Source organism: Anolis carolinensis, chromosome 1 (genome assembly GCF_035594765.1).
Source record: "Anolis carolinensis isolate JA03-04 chromosome 1, rAnoCar3.1.pri, whole genome shotgun sequence".
NCBI lineage: Eukaryota > Metazoa > Chordata > Lepidosauria > Squamata > Dactyloidae > Anolis > Anolis carolinensis.
Window position 1 is genome coordinate 293473019 of NC_085841.1, and position 16213 is coordinate 293489231.

At 40.9% G+C, this 16213-nt stretch overlaps 1 protein-coding gene across 3 annotated transcripts in view; it reads left to right on the forward strand.

The window, feature by feature from the left end:
* The first annotated feature begins 1123 nt into the window (after positions 1 to 1123).
* The window catches only part of prr5l (proline rich 5 like), an 89909-nt gene continuing 74819 nt past the window's right edge, over positions 1124 to 16213 (forward strand). The window contains exons 1-2 of one of the 3 annotated variants that reach the window (XM_016992561.2): positions 1270 to 1385; positions 8654 to 8754. The gene's annotated coding sequence lies outside the window, so the exon portion shown is untranslated. Of the gene's footprint in view, positions 1211 to 1269; positions 1386 to 8653; positions 8755 to 16213 lie in introns of those variants that run through there. The other 2 variants (XM_008105834.3, XM_008105818.3) reach the window with 2 other exon arrangements.

Here is a 16213-nt window from a genome sequence, read left to right on the forward strand (position 1 = left end):
GGAAGGAAGGAGATGCCAGCACGTTGCCCTTGCCACCACTTTCTCAGCTTCCCAGGCCAGGGCGGAGAAGACACCTAGCGGCACGTGAGAGGGAGAGAAGGAAGAAAGGAAGGCCGTTGCGATTGCCAGTGCTTTCTCAGTCTTGGGAGCCTTCCTATGGCAGGGCAGAGTAGACTCATTCGGCGGCACGAACAAGAGAGAGAAGGAACGTCCCCCAAAGTAGTAGTAGTAGTAGTAGTAGTAGTTGTTGTTGCTGGTGTTATGACCTCTCACTGCCACACATCAGTTGTAATGGGAAAAACCCTGCTTAGCTTCCCAAAGTTGTTGTTGTTGTTATTATTAAAGCCATTAGTGAGTTTATTGTGTCTCGCGCTCCGCTTTTTGAATTTTTTTCAACTTTTTTTAAAATAACAAAATCCACGAAAAATAACACAGCCAAACCAAAAAAATTTTTTCTTGATGTCTTTGTTTTTAGGCTAGTTCCTGGAGTTATATGGGGTGTTGATTCAGAAAATTGCATTGGATAGACCACATCAGCTCCAGAGTATTAAATATGGTTTTCTGTGAGCGAGCAGACTACTCGATAGCATATGTTCTGTATCAGAAACTAGAGCTGATGTGAGCTATCCAATGAAATTTTTAAAATCAGCACTGCAAATAACCGAACTGAATCTAAATTTGACCAAAAACTGATTTGTAACCCTTTTGGTACTGATGTTGGGAGAGTGGTCCTTGGTCAAAGTGGTCCCTGGTCAAGTTGGCCCTGGTCAAAAAAAAAAAAAAAGGTTGGGAACCACTGATCTAGAGATTTCTGGAGAAAGTCTAAGAATATCTGGGTCTTCCATTACAATTATATGGTCACCTTCCAGGCGAAGTGTATTATAGAGTCCTGCTGGAAGTCCTGAAAATCGGGGGGAGGGGGGCAAAAAAGAAGAACAACTGTATTTTGTTGCGGTTTTTCACTTTCATGAGTGTCCTGTGCCCTTAAACCCAACCAATGTGGAGGTTTGACTGTACAACTATAAATAAAAATACATAGGGAACCTTTCTTCTGAGCCGACCAACTCGGCTCACCCCTATTTTCCTGGCTCCTCCCAAACAACCGCCTTGGCTTCATTTAAAGGAGACAGGAAAAGGGGGGAGTGGAAGCACAGGCTTCCCTTGCGCGTGGCCCCACGGCCCGCAGCGCGGAATGCAGTGGGAACCCAAGGTAAGACCTTCCCCTGAAGTTGCAAAGGAGTGAGTGGGCGGGGTTTACGAGAGGAAGGGGGCGCGCGCTGCGGTTTCCACGGCAACGCCTGCCCGGGGATTCCAACTCGCAGGCTGACAGTCGCGCGCTTGCGAGTGTGTGCGTGCATCCCCGTTGGAAGGAAGGAGAATGCAAGGTTGTGGCTGTTTCATTTATTTATTTATTTTGCTTATCTCGTGCAAAATGCTTCTTTCGTGCCGAAAAGTCATTTGCATGCATAGAAAGAAAAAAGCGTCTGGTGTGATAGAGGAGGAGGGCTGAGAGAGCGAGTGAAATGCTTTTGTGCTGTTGGTCACAGTTTTCCTTTCTGTCCCTTGTGGCGGGAGGCTTGAACATGACCCACGCTGGGCTCTCCGGCCACAGGCTGTGAAGCGGAAAGGGAGAGTAAAATTAGTTAAGAAAAGTATCCCATTTATTTAACCAACTTTCCATCCAGGGAAGTAACTTTTTAAAAATACAGTAGAGTCTCAGTTAACCGGCACCCACGGCGAATGTTAGATGCCGGATAAATATAGCTTCTGGTTGTTTGAGAGTTTCTATTAAAATAGGCCTAGCTCAGTAGTTCTCAACCTGGGGTCCCCAGATGTTTTTGGCATACAACTCCCAGAAATCCCAGCCAGTTTACCAGCTGTTAGGATTTCTGAGAGCTGAAGGCCAAAAACATCTGGGGACCCCAGGTTAAGAACCACTGGCCTAGCTAATAATGCTGTTTATCCCATATTATACCATTAACTATTGACCATGTAATATTGAAATACAGTAATTAAAAGCAAATAAAGACAAATATAACTTAATGTAACTTAATCGTTCTGTATTATGAAAATTACTGTATTATAAAAATGGTTTTTAAAGTGTTATTTCTTTGGGTCGCTGTGACTTTTCCGGGCTGTATGGCGATGTTCCAGAAGCATTCTCTCCTGACGTTTCACTCACATATATGGCAGGCATCCTCAGAGGTTGTGAGGTCTGATAAAAACTAGGCAAGTGGGGTTTCTATATCTGTGGAATAATGTCCAGGGAGGGAGAAAGAACTCTTGTTTGTTGGAGGCAAGTGTGAATGTTGTAATGGATCACCTTAATTAGCATTGAATAGCCTTGTAGCTTCAAAGCTTGTCTGCTAACCTGCACTTGCCTCCAACAGACAAAGAGTTCTTTCTCCCACCCTGGACATGCCACAGGTATTTAAACTTTCCTTTCCTAATTTGCAACAGACCTCACAACCTCTGAGGATGCCTGCCATAGATGCAGGCGAAACGTTAGGAGAGAATGCTTCTGGAACATGGCCACACAACCCAGAAAACTCCCAGCGACCCAGTGATTCTGGCCATGAAAGCTTTCGACAACATATTATTTCTTCCATTTTGCCGGTTGCTTGAGAGTTACTGTACTCTGCTTCCAGCCCTGGTGAGTTCTATGCCTCAGACTTGCAGCCTTCAAATCTAACCTCCCTCTTTCTCCAGCTCCCCAAAGCCTTGGCTTCTCCTCTTCTTTGCCTCCCAGAAGCCCTGTTTTTCTTCTTGGGACTCAACCTCAGTTCCAGTCTCCCAATTCCGAGTTTTTGGGGGGTTTTTTTGCTGGGGATGACGAGCCCGTCTTTTCTTTCTCCTTTGGCAAAACGACTTTAATTAAAATTGCAGACAGCGGAAGAAACCTGGCAGGCTTCCCCCATATTTTTTTTCTCCTTTCTCTTTTCAGTCACTGTGTTGAATTGACTTGGCTGCTTGATTCGCTGAAGGAAAAGTGGAATTAATGAACTGTCTCCCAGCTCTGGAGACGCTGGCAATGAGAAAGCTCTTTTCTTGATTAATGCATTAATTAATTAGCTGGGGACAAATCCGTGACAGACACTCTCCCACCCTCCCCTTCCCCTTGGTTTCTTTCAGTTCCCTCATTGGAAACTCCAGCAAAGACTGAGTTCAGTCTTTGCTGCAGTCTTTGCTGGAGGCAGACAGGAATGCAGATCTCTCTGTTGGTTTCTTTCAGTGTGAAAAGGCAGCAGGGGACAAAAAAAAAAAAAGCATCCCAACACAAGAGGAACACCCTCCCCCCTACTCTCCAAATGACTAAACTTGGGCTGAAGTTTCAAGGCGGCCTCATTTTGTTTGTTTGTCAGCAACCAAGTGTGGGTCCGTATTTATAGACAGCGCTGCAATTTTGCGGCAGGGAAGGTTTCAATTTTGTTCAGCCGGCAACAACACACCGCAAGGCAAGGCACTCTCTTTCGTTTGCAGCATGCACATTGTCCCAAGTGATGCGAGTTGACTTGCACCAGAACGTTTTAACCACGTTCTGTGTGTTCTCATTTTTGCACAGAGCAGAGAAATTTGTCACCACTTATAAAACGTTGGGTGGCAGGTAGACTTCTTTGGAGGCCAAGTTGGGCTCTTTTTGAGCAAAGCCAACAGGGCAGGGTTGCTGCGAGTTTTCTGGGCTGTATGGCCATGTTCCAGAAGCATTCTTTCCTGAAGTTTTGCCCACATTTATGGCAGGCATTCTCAGAGGTTGTGAAGTCTATCGGAAACTAGACAAGTGGGGTTTATATATCTGTGGAATGTTCAAGGTAGGAGAAAGAACTCTTGCCTGTTTGAGGCAGGTGTGAATGTTTTCAATTGGCCACCTTGATTAGCATCAAGTCGCCTTTCAGCTTCAAGGTCTGGCTGCTTACTGCCTGGGGGAATTCTTTGTTGGGAGGTGTTAGCTTACCATTCATCAAGAGAACATCTGACCGCATAGAAGTTGATGAAGAAACACAACCTACAAACTATCTACAGACCCACTAAGAAAATCCAACAAATGCCACCTTCAGCAAAGGACAAGAGGGATTTTCTCACCCCTGCAGGAGTCTACCATATACCATGCAATGTGGACAAGTCTACATAGGGACTACCAAACACAGCATTGCCCAAACACAAATCAAGGAATATGAAAGGCACTGTAGACTAATTCAGCCAGAAAAGTCAGCCATAGCAGAGCACTTGATGAACCAACCTGGACACAGAATATTATTAGAGAACACAGAAATGTTGGACCGCTCTAACCACCACCATGTCAGACTACACAGAGAAATCCACAAGCATGTGTACAATTTCAACAGAAAGGAGGAAACCATGAAAATGAATAAAATCTGGCTACCAGTATTTTAAAAAACTAAAATCAGGACAGTAAATAAAGAACAACACTCAGAAGACAGGGGAATTCCAGACAGGAAAAAATCAGGGCCAGTTAACACCTTCCAATGAAGGATTCCCCCAGGTAGTAAGCAGCCAGACCTTGAAGCTGAAAAGCTACTCAGTGCTAATCAGGGTGGTCAATTGAAAACATTCAAACCTGCCTCAAGCAGACGAGTTCTTTCTCCCACTCTGAACATCCCACAGATATATAAACCCCATTTGAACATACCTCACAACCTCTGAAGATGCCTGTCATAAATGCAGGTGAAATGTCAGGAAAGAATGCTTCTGGATCATGGCCATATAGCCCAGAAAACTCATAGCAAACCAGTGACTTCAGCCATGAAAGCCTTTGACAACACATCCAACAGAGCAGTTTGCAAAATGAACATTGTCATCATAGATAGAGAAGAGATCAAATACACCTTATGTCCTTCCAACAAGAAGCAGCTGAAAAAGCCAACACATCAATAAAAGTGTAGTTTCAAGGAAAGTCATAGTCCCACTTTATTCTGCTTTGGTCAGATTTCAGCTGGAATACTGTGTCTGGCTCAGGGCTTCACAATTCAAGAAGGATATTGATAAGTATGGGTTGGGACAACAAAATGAAGCAGGACACAGGCTGATAGAATTTTGTCAGGAAAACTCACTGTGCATAACAAACATTCTCTTCCAAGAACTCAAAAGAAGACTTTACACATGGACTTCATCAGATGGTCAACACCAAAATCAGATTGACTACATCTTTTGAGCCTGATCAAAAACAAAGATGGCAGGGACTTAACAGAAGCTGAAGAGATCAAGAAAAGGTGGCAAGAATATACAGATGATCTGTATAGGCAGGATAATAATATAGAGGATAGCTTTGACGGTGTGGTGAATGAATTAGAACCAGACATCCTGAGAAGTGAGGTTGAATGGGCCTTAAGAAGCATTGCCAATAAGGCAGCAGGAGACGACAGGATGCCAACTGAGTTGTTTAAAATCTTGGAAGATGATTCTGTCAAGCTGATGCATGCCATATGCCAGCAAATATGGAAAACACAAGAATGGCCATCAGATTGGAAAAAAATCAATTTATATCCCCATACCCAAAAAGGGAAATGCTAAAGAATGCTCAAACTTCCGTACAGAGGCACTTATTTCCCATGCCAGTAAGGTAATGCTCAAGATCTTGCAAGGTAGACTCCAGCAATACATGGAGCGAGAGTTGCCAGATGTCCAAGCTGGGTTCAGAAAAGGCAGAGGAATGAGATACCAAATTGCCAATATCCGCTGGATAATGTAGGAAGCCAGGGAGTTTCAGAAAAACATCTATTTCTGCTTTATTGACTATTCTAAAGCATTTGACTGTGTGGATCATAATAAACTGTGGCATGTTCTTGGTGGTATGGGGATACAAAGTCACCAAGTCACCTGAGAAATCTGTATAAAGACCAAGTAGCCACAGTAAGAACAGACCACGGAACAACAGACTGGTTCAAGATTGGGAAAGGAGTATGGCAGGGGTGTATACCTTCACCCTCCCTATTCAACTTGTACGCAGGACACATCATGCAGCGTGCGGGGCTTGAGGAATCGAAGGCTGGAGTTAAAATTTCTGGAAGAAACATTAACAACCTTAGATATGCAGATGATACCACTCTGATGGCGGAAAGTGAGGAGGAGCTGAGGAGCCTTATCACCAAGGTGAAAGAAGAAAGTGCAAAAGCCGGGCTGCAGTTAAACATCAAGAAAACCAAGATTATGGCAATCAGACCGATTGATAACTGGCAAATAGAGGGAGAGAACGTGGAGGCAGTGACAGACTTTATATTTCTAGGCACAAAGATCACTGCAGATGCAGACTGCAGCCAGGAAATCAGAAGACACCTACTTCTTGGGAGAAGAGCAATGGCCAACCTCGATAAAATAGAGAAAAGCAGAGACATCATACTGGCAATGAAGGTCCGCATAGTTAAAGCAATGGTATTCCCCATAGTAACCTATGGATGCAAGAGGTGGACCATAAGGAAGGCTGAGTGAAGGAAGATAGATGCTTTTGAACTTTGGTGCTGGAGGAGAATCCTGAGAGTGCCTTGGACCCCAAGAAGATCCAACCAGTCCATCCTCCAGGAAATAATGCCCGGCTGCTCACTGAAGGGAAGGATATTAGAGGCAAAGATGAAGTATTTTGGCCACATAATGAGAAGACAGGAAAGCTTGGAAAAGATCATGATGCTGGGGAAAATGGAAGGAAAAAGGAAGAGAGGCCGACCAAGGGCAAGATGGATGGATGGTATCCTTGAAGGGACTGGCTTGACCTTGAAGGAACTGGGGGCAGCGATGACTGACAGGGAGCTCTGGCTTGGACTGATTCATGAGGTCACGAAGAATCCGAGACGACTCTGTGAATGAAGAAGAAGAATTGATAAGCTAGAATGTGTCCAGAGTAAGGTAAATCAAAATGACCAAAGGTTTCGAAGCCAAGCTTAGAGAACAGAAAGCTGAGAGGGGACATGATGGCCATGTTTAAATATTTGAAAAGATGTCACATTGAGGAGAGGGCAAGCTTGTTTTCTGCTGCTCTAGAGACTAGGACACGGAGAAATGGCTTCAAATTGCGGGGGGGGGGGGGGGGGGGGAGATTCCACCTAAACATTAGGAAGAACTTCCTGACAGTAAGAGCTGTTAGACAGCGGAATATGCTGCCTCGGAGCGTTATGGAATCTTATTTTCTGGAGGTCTTAAAGTAGAGGCTGAATGGACAGCTGTTGGGGGTGCTTTGATTGTGTATTCCTGCATGGTAAGGGGCTGGACTGGCCCTTCGAGTTTCTTCCAATGCTATGATTCTAAGTGAAAATGCAGACAATGATGGGATACACCAAAATCTGGTGCAGAGTTATGGAAGATGCTATCATGGATAGCAGTGCTACCCAAAGTGTCAGTCCATCAACCTGCATTAGTCCACTAGCTGTTGGTTGCTGCTCTGTGATAAGTTTCCAGGAAGGAAAGAAAAAGTTGTAGGCAACAACTGGTACATTGGGGGGAAACCCTTTCAGTCCCACAGATCAGATAACAGAGATATATAGGACTGATAAGCTGTAAAAAGAGGTTGACAGTTTTCCTTCCCAAATTACTGTTCATTCCTTTGCTGCTGAAGGTGCAGCTATGATAGCAAGTTGAAATGTTTGCAAAATGTGTCAATTTACTGCTTAGCATGAAAGTAGTTGGTCAAAGACACATGATACTCTATCTCTTTATGGCCAGTAGCTGCTTATGCATTTGTACTTCGGAAACTGGATGCATTTGGTGTACAAGTGTATTGCATCCCTTTTGTAAAGGCTCTGTTATTATCATGAATCTTTGTTCATATTACTGATTATAACAAAACTGAACTTTATTTAAATGTGTATAGCTTGTTTTCAGGGAAGTGCAGGGTACTACCGTGTTTCCCCGAAAATAAGACAGTGTCTTATATTAATTTTTGCTCCCAAAGATGCTCTAGGTCTTATTTTCAGGCAATGTCTTATTTTTCCATGAAGAAGAATTCACATTTATTGTTGAACAAAAAAAATGAACATTTATTATATACTGTACAGTAGTTGTCATCACAAACCAGCATAACCAGACAAACGGTGAATCCAATCAAGAATTTCTTGTTACTACCATTATTTCCATGTACAACACTCTATGGTACGTACATTTACCGATCCTGCATGCTCTGGTGTTCTGTTTGGCAGGCATGCTTCCAAACAAAAACTTTGCTAGGCCTTACTTTCGGGGGAGGCCTTATATTTAGCAATTCAGCAAAACAGCTACTAGGTCTTATTTTCTGGGGATGTCTTATTTTAGGGGAAACAGGGTATGTTCAGAAATTATTTCCCCTTAGCACGCAAATAGCTCATTTGGAGACCAGAATGCTTATTATAGGGAGGAGGAATATCCTCATTTTGCTTGCCCTCCATATAGCTACACATCTGTGGAGTGAAATTAAGTTGACAATATGACTTTTACTTTACATCCAGAGGAGTTACTTTTTAAAGATATTCAAGCAAGACAGCAGTAAATGTTCAAGCAATTGCAGCTGCAGGTTTTGAGGGGTGCTATTCATTTGTTGGGACAGGGTTGCTCTGTGTTGTGTTTCTCTGCCTCTTTATTGTTATTGTATGCTGTTGGGCCAAACAGGGAATCAGTGAATGATTAGACAGTGATACTTACATCTCTCTCTTTTTTCTTGTTACTGATTTGGCAGACCTGCTTCTTTCCTGCAAGGGGCAGTACCCAGGTGACCTGCTATAGTATTTAGGAGCATCCCCATAATGGGCTTGAAGCAGACAAATTTCTCCTTCCAAGGTAGTGTGTTGCAACATGACACCAATATAGTAAGGTTCCTGTCAGTCATTCAGAGAGGGTTGACACCTGTGATAATGGTATAACTTTGTTTGAAAGCTTTCGTATGTCAAAAAATTGTTCCAGCCTATTTCAAGCCAAATAGTTTGAGTAGTAATCGTATAAAATGAAACAAATCCATGTATGTCAAATTGAGGAGAGGGCGAGCTTGTTTTCTTGAAAATAATTTCGGTTTTCATATTAAATTTTAGTATTGTAATGGTGGGAGGAGCCATGATGATTATTTTGTTTGATCCCCACCAGTGCAGGAATCCACAGATAATGCATGCCTGAGGCATGATCATCCAGCCTCTCTTTACAAACATTCAGTGAGAGAAGATCTACTGCTTTCTCTTGCAATTCATTCAATGATCAAACAACTCCTACTATCAGCACATTCTTTCTAATGTTTTGGTAGATCCTCTATTTTTTTTTTTTTACAATTGGAATATATTTATTTAAGTTCTAATCTCTAGAGCAGCAAAAATTGTCTCCTTTGTCTTGCACATGTCACTATGTTAGATAATTTTTTTTAAAAAAAGATGGCTGTTACATCACGCCTGAATTTGCCTTTCTTCAGGTTAAAAGCTATATTATCAAGCTCCTCCAGCCCACTCCTTGTAGAGCCTAGTTTCCCTCCTCTAGGGATGTTTGTGTTTGTGTATGTGCACCCTCAGGGTGCCTGTCGACTTTGAAATTCATTTCTAACATGGTGCCTCATGGTCAAGGGGGTTTCTTGGCAAGATTTGTTCAGAGAGGGTTTGCTTTGGCCTTCCTCGTGCCCACTGGGTGGCTTGGACAGATCACACTCTCTCTCATCCTTAGAGGGGGGGGGGGGCAAAGACAATTCCTGTCTCAACAAATCTTGATTACCAGTTAACAACTACCTTTTTGTTAGTCCATCAGACAGGTACTCTGACTTGGAGAAATAGTTGTTGAATAGTATGTGTATTTTTGCCTCTCAAAATACAAGTATATCAACCCGAATCTTTAAAACCATTTTACAGCAATATGAGTGTTACAATTATTGGAAGAAGAGTGGCAATTGTGTGGTTCTCCAAATGTTGTTAGATTGCCACTCAGCAACACTAATCAGCCTAATAATGCAGGATGCTGAGAGTTGATGTTCAGTAGCATTTGAAGGGTTGTATAGTTCATGTTCCTTTTTATTGTGAGCGCTGTTTAAAATATTTGTTTTGTCCTAGTCTCAGCTGTCAATGTTAAAACATAGGGATGGATCCTGGAACAGAGAAGTTCAGGAAGCTACCTTAGCCTTACTGCTGAAGGGAGAAGAAGGGAGTTGGCTATGGAGACAGAGTTGTAGCATGCATAGCAGGGAACCTTTAGATTATTTCTTTCAAAGTCTTTTTGAATCCATAAGAAAAAAACTCAATTTGGAGAATTTTTTTTAAAGTTCAGGAAAACCATGTCTGTTTCAACTTAAGAGTGGGTGGATGATACTCCCATTTTTGTTTAACAAATGTGACTAACAAGAAAGATGGATGCAGTTAGCTATTGATCTAGCATACGATGCCACTGTAATGCAAGATGCTCTATGCATAATTTTCTCATTAACTCTGTGCTGTCTTTTGTGCATGGCTTCTGCCATTTTAAGGCAGAGGAAATATGCCCTCATTGAATTTTGTGTTACAGGGTTGGGGAATGTATTAGAACAAATAGGGGCTAAAGGGGTATTTCTTTAGTACTGGTAGACTGATTGGCAGAAATAGTCTTAGATGTGCTTGACCTAACAGTACAATCCTGTATAGCTCTAGTCAGCTTTGTTGCATTAACTGGGAATTACTTGGTGCTGTGTGGATTTAAGAACTCTTACTGTAGTTTACTTCAAAATTATTCTGCCATATGCTGTTCAGAAACGTCTACGGTATTTAATTTTATTTTATATGTTGAGTAATGAAGTACGTTGTAATTTGGATTGGTTATTAGTTGTTTTTATGTCATTTGATGACCCTAACACAAACCCATTACAGGGTTTACTTGCCAAGATTTGTTCCTGTGCAGTTTTCCTTTGCTTTTCTCTGGGGCTGAGAGAGCGTATCTTGCCCAGGGCCACCCAGTGGGTTTCCATGACTGAGCAGGGTTTCAAACCCTGGTCTCTAGATTTAATCCAATGCTCTCACCATTACACCATGCTGATACATTAGGTTTTTTTTTATAGATTTCTGTTTTTACAAAATGTTATAACACCTCTTAAGTTTTTTTAATGCTGTACTTTTTATTAAATCATCTGACTTCTAAGTTATGAAAGAAACATCTGAAACAATATCACTGCAAAACTTTTTTTACATTTAAAACATACAAAGGGAGCATTCAGAGATACTTCTGAGTATAATCAGAATCTCCGTCACTATTTGACTCATCTAATAAGCATACACATCACCATAGAAGAGTCTTGAATGTTTATAATTTAATATATATCCATGTTTGATTTCATAACAACTTAGTTAAGTATTTCATTTATCAACCTTCATTGGGGTACATACCTGAGGTGTGACCTTTCAATACTTTTGGGCTACAGCTTCCATAATCTCTCACCATTGGGTATGATGGTTATGGCTCTTGGGTGCTATGGTTGTCCACCCCCCTTATAAACGGGAAATACTGCATCCTGCTTCTAATTTATTTAATTATCTATGTCTTGTTTATAATTACCCCACAGCCCCAGGATGAAAAGATTCTAGCATAGTCCATGCTCTGCATTTCTAATTTCATTTTCACTTCACCTGTTTTGATTCAGACTTCTCCCAAATTTTATACAAATCATTCTTGATTTGCATTTAGGGTTTGTCAAATTTTTAAGATCTAATGTCTATCTTGAGCAGTGGTTCTCAACCTATGGGTCCCCAGGTGTTTTGGCCTACAACTCCCAGAAATCCCATCCAGTTTACCAGCTGTTAGGATTTCTGGAAGTTGAAAGCCAAAACATCTGGGGATCCACAGGTTGAGAACCACTGATCTAGAAAGAGTCCATTGATAGCAGCTAGGTATACGTGTGTGTGTATGTGTCTAGGAAAAATACATTCAAAAACCATATCTCTGTAAACCTTAGTTGTGTAGTTTAGTAGGTTTTACCTATTGAACAGAATACAGATTGGTGAAGGTACAGAAGAAGGAGGAACATAAACTACATTGAGTTTACTAATCAGGGCTAGATAACCTCTTCAATCCTGTCTATTTGAATGACTCCCTGAAGTTGTACAATTTGTGTTGTGATTATAGTGCATAATACTTAAAAATCAGGAGGCAGATTGTTATTCAATAATTTAATTAGAAGTTCTAGCTGTAGCCTTTATCTTAATGGCACCGTGACTTTTAAGATAAACTTTTCCTAATCCATTTCCTGAATTACTTTCTTTCATGAGCTCCACTATATTAGCTTAGATCATAATGAAATCTAGTTTAGTAGTTTTAAATCAACCACCATCATCACCACCACCACCACCAGTTCACCAAATTAGACACAGCAATAGGAAAAATATTGTTGTAGCGGACATTAGAATATTGATGTTTCCAATTCTTCTCATTGAGCTTTATAATCTATTTTTGGGGGTCATCTTGGTGCCCTTTGTAAGGAAAGTACATGTACATGTTTTCTCAGAAATCAATTTGTCTACAAACTGCAGCCCATTAAAGGACAGAATTAGTCTTAAATTTAGCAACTTTATGTACTGCTGCTACTACTTTTTAACTTACCCTTGTTTTTGTGCCTTTCACAGGATTTGGTTTATAGACATTAGCAAGTGATACTTTGTATCACATATATCTTCTCTAATACCAGTACTTTATTTATACTCTGCCCTTCAACATAGGGCTGCTAACAAAAGATAAAGTTTATCTCCACACATTGTAAATTATCATCTTTGGATATATTTCTTTTAGAAGCACAACAGTATGTTAGGCTGTCTGTACCCTGCTCTCAAAAGCAATAATATTACTCCTTTGGGTTCATCTATGTGTAAGTGTCTTCAAATCACCTGTCAACCTATGGAGACTCTATGAATTTCATAGGGCTTTCTTTGGCAAAGACTACTTAGAGATTATTTTGCCAGTTCTTTCTTCTGAAATATAACCTAAGGCACCTGGTATACATTGGTGGACTCCCATCCAAGCACTAACTGTGCTTAACTTCCAAGATCACCCAGAATCTTGTGCCTTTAGAGTATTTACTACTTAAATTTCCTGAGATGAATTTTGCACAGAATAATATATCTACAGTTATTACGCTATTACACAGTCTTTGTTTTTTGTATATCCTAGTCTAACATTCCTGCTCATCCTTTTAATGGAGTGGATTCTATTTATTTAGAACAGATTGTGCTTGTTTAACTTGGTGTTGAAAGTAATAAATCCTTTCTTGTTATTATGTAGTTCCCTTATCAATGTTAGGTGGGACATGTTTTTTCTTGAACTTTTTCATTTCGCTGTGTCTTAAAACTTCTACCTAAATTGGCTTTTAGTACAATATTCCCTGCTATTTCCGATAGAAAAAGCAGATGAACCTTTAAATTTAAAAGGGTAGGATTTCCTCTTTTCTTGCAGTAGATGGTTTACTTAATTCAGCTGAGTGAATAGTTGACCAATCAGTCCATATCCCCTAAAATCTTTCATGTTACTAATTTTATCTTGGTTGCCTAAAATAATGTCATTTAGTGTCATTCTCTATGTATAGTGTCCTGTCAGATTATTTTACATTTAAACTTGTAAATGTTCTTCTTGACTTCTCTTTATGTCTACTGAAAATGCTGATAATTTTAAGAGACTTAATTAGTTTGAACAATCATTTTCTTCTAATAAATGGACATATGAATGAACTTCACTCCTTACTTTACTTTGGGATTGATAAAACTAGGAATAACTGTACTTTTTCATTTTGTCCAATATGCTAGATTATTGGCAATCATAACAAGACAGATTGCTAAACCACATTTTAATTCATGTTGTTTTTAGTTTCCTGGTTTAGACAAAATGTGAAACTCCGTTTAGTTGAAAACCTCCTGGTCTGTTGCTCATGTAACAGAGGGGCTGGATGCTTAGACTGATATGCTCATCTGATGACTGTACACATGGTTATTCATATATTCAGCAGAAAGGTTTTAAATTAGATGCCACATTGATTTTCCAGTCAAGAATGTATCTTATGTGTTGTGCTCTTCCATCTGTGCTTCCATATTGCTGCCATTGCTTCTGTTTATTCATTCAGTCGCTTCCGACTCTTTGTGACCTCATGGACCAGCCCAAGCCAGAGCTCCCTGTCGGTCCTCGCCATCCCTAACTTCTTCAAGGACAAGCCAGTCACTTCAAGTACACCATCCATCTATGGTCTGTCTCTCTTCCTTTTTCCTTCCATTTTCCCCAGCATCATGATCTTTTCCAAGCTTTCCTGTCTTCTCATTATGTGGCCAAAATACTTCATCTTTGCCTCTAATATCCTTCCCTCCAGTGAGCAGCCGGGCAATATTTTCTGGAGTATGGGCTGATTGGATCTTCTTGGGGTCCAAGGCACTCTCAAGATTTTCCTCCAACACCACAGTTCAAAAGCATCTATCTTGCTTCGCTCAGCCTTCCTTATGGTCCACCTCTTGCATCCATAAGTTACTATGGGGAATACCATTGCTTTAACTATGCGGACCTTCGTTGCCAGTGTGATGTCTCTGCTTTACACTATTTTATCGAGGTTGGCCATTGCTCTTCTCCCAAGAAGTAAACGTCTTTTGATTTCCTGGCAGCAGTCTGCATCTGCAGGGACCTTCGCACCTAGAAATATAAAGTCTGTCACTGCCTCCACATTTTCTCCCTCTATTTGCCAGTTATCAATCAGTCTGGTTGCCATAATCTTAGTTTTCTTGATGTTTAACTTCAACCCAGCTTTTGCACTTTCTTCTTTCATTTTGGTGGTAAGGCTCCTCAGCTCCTCACTTTCAGCCATCAGAGTAGTATCATCTACGTATCTAAGGTTGTTAATGTTTCTTCCAGCAATTTTAACTCCAGCCTTGGATTCATCAAGTCCCGCACGTTGCATGATGTGTTCTGCGTACAAGTTGCCATTGCTGCCATTAGAAGTAGTTTAATGGAGTGTTTTGTTTAAATCCATTCATTGAGCTGAACAAGTTGAAGTCACCCTCTCGCCATGAGAAAATAGTTTATAGTTGAAAGCACAAGCATTGAAGGTATGGTTCTAGCCTCTTTCAGAAGATATCCAGAGGAGACTTATCACCTCTCTAGGCAAGGGGTTTCATTGGCAAACCACTCTTATGATCTAGAGCAGGCCTGCACAACCTGTGGCTCTCCAGCTGTTTTGGCCCCCAACTCCCAGATTTCCCGGCCATTGGACAAGCTGGCTGGGGCTTCTGTGAGTTGGAGGCCAAAACAGCTGAAGAGTCACAGATTGTGCAGGCCTTGTCTAGAGGTTCCAAGGCAGTTTAAGTGCAATCACTTAAGCAGTTCAGTTCTGTATTGTGAATGTGGCCCAGAATGGCAAAGGATTTGGAAACCAGTTCCTATGAAGAATGGTCAAGGGAATATGTATAGCTTAGAGATGAGAAGGCTGAGAGGTGATATGGTAGCCATTTGAAGGATTGTTATGTGGAAGCTAGAACGAGCTTGTTTTCCCTGGTTCAAAAGAAAGTATCTGAACCAGTGGACTGAAATTACAAGAAATGGGACTCTGACTAAATATTAAGGACCTGTAAGCGCTGTTTGATAGGTGAAATGTTTACATAGTAGGTTGGTGGATGTTCTTGTTGGAGATCTTTAAGCAGAGTTTGGATAGTCACCAGTCAAAGATGTTTAAAAATTGATTTTTGAACTGAGGTTTGAGCAGATAGCCCTTAAGATACCTTCCAACTATGATTTTTTGTCCATGCTTCCCTAAGACAGTCTTTTTCAACTTGGTATCTTCCAGCTGTGTTGGCAACAAGTTACATAATTCAAAATCAGTAATGGCTATGCTTTCTGGGATTCGGGGGATCATTATCTAACACAGCTGGAGGACACCGGATTGAAAAAAGGTTATTTTGAGGACCATTGGTTACAACATTTCACTTTATGAAAATTGGCTTAGGTAATGTATAGATTTTCAAGTAAGATACTTAACTAGAAAAATACTTCCATAGAAGTCAGAGGAGTGGGTTTCTATTAAATATATTTAGAATTAAAATTGAATTATCTTAGAAACAAATGTGGTGTCTAGGAATCTACCTAGATACATACAGATGCTTTCACCAGTTTCATTTTGTATAGACTTTCTTTATATGCCTCAGCAACTCAGAGTAGAATTTGGCTGATACCACTGAACTGTGATGGCAATTCCGTGTGCCAGTTTTTAATTTGATGTACATGCGAGTGATGAGTTGCTCTCAATTTTGATGAGTTTATCATTCCAGTGAGATCAGTGAGAATTAGT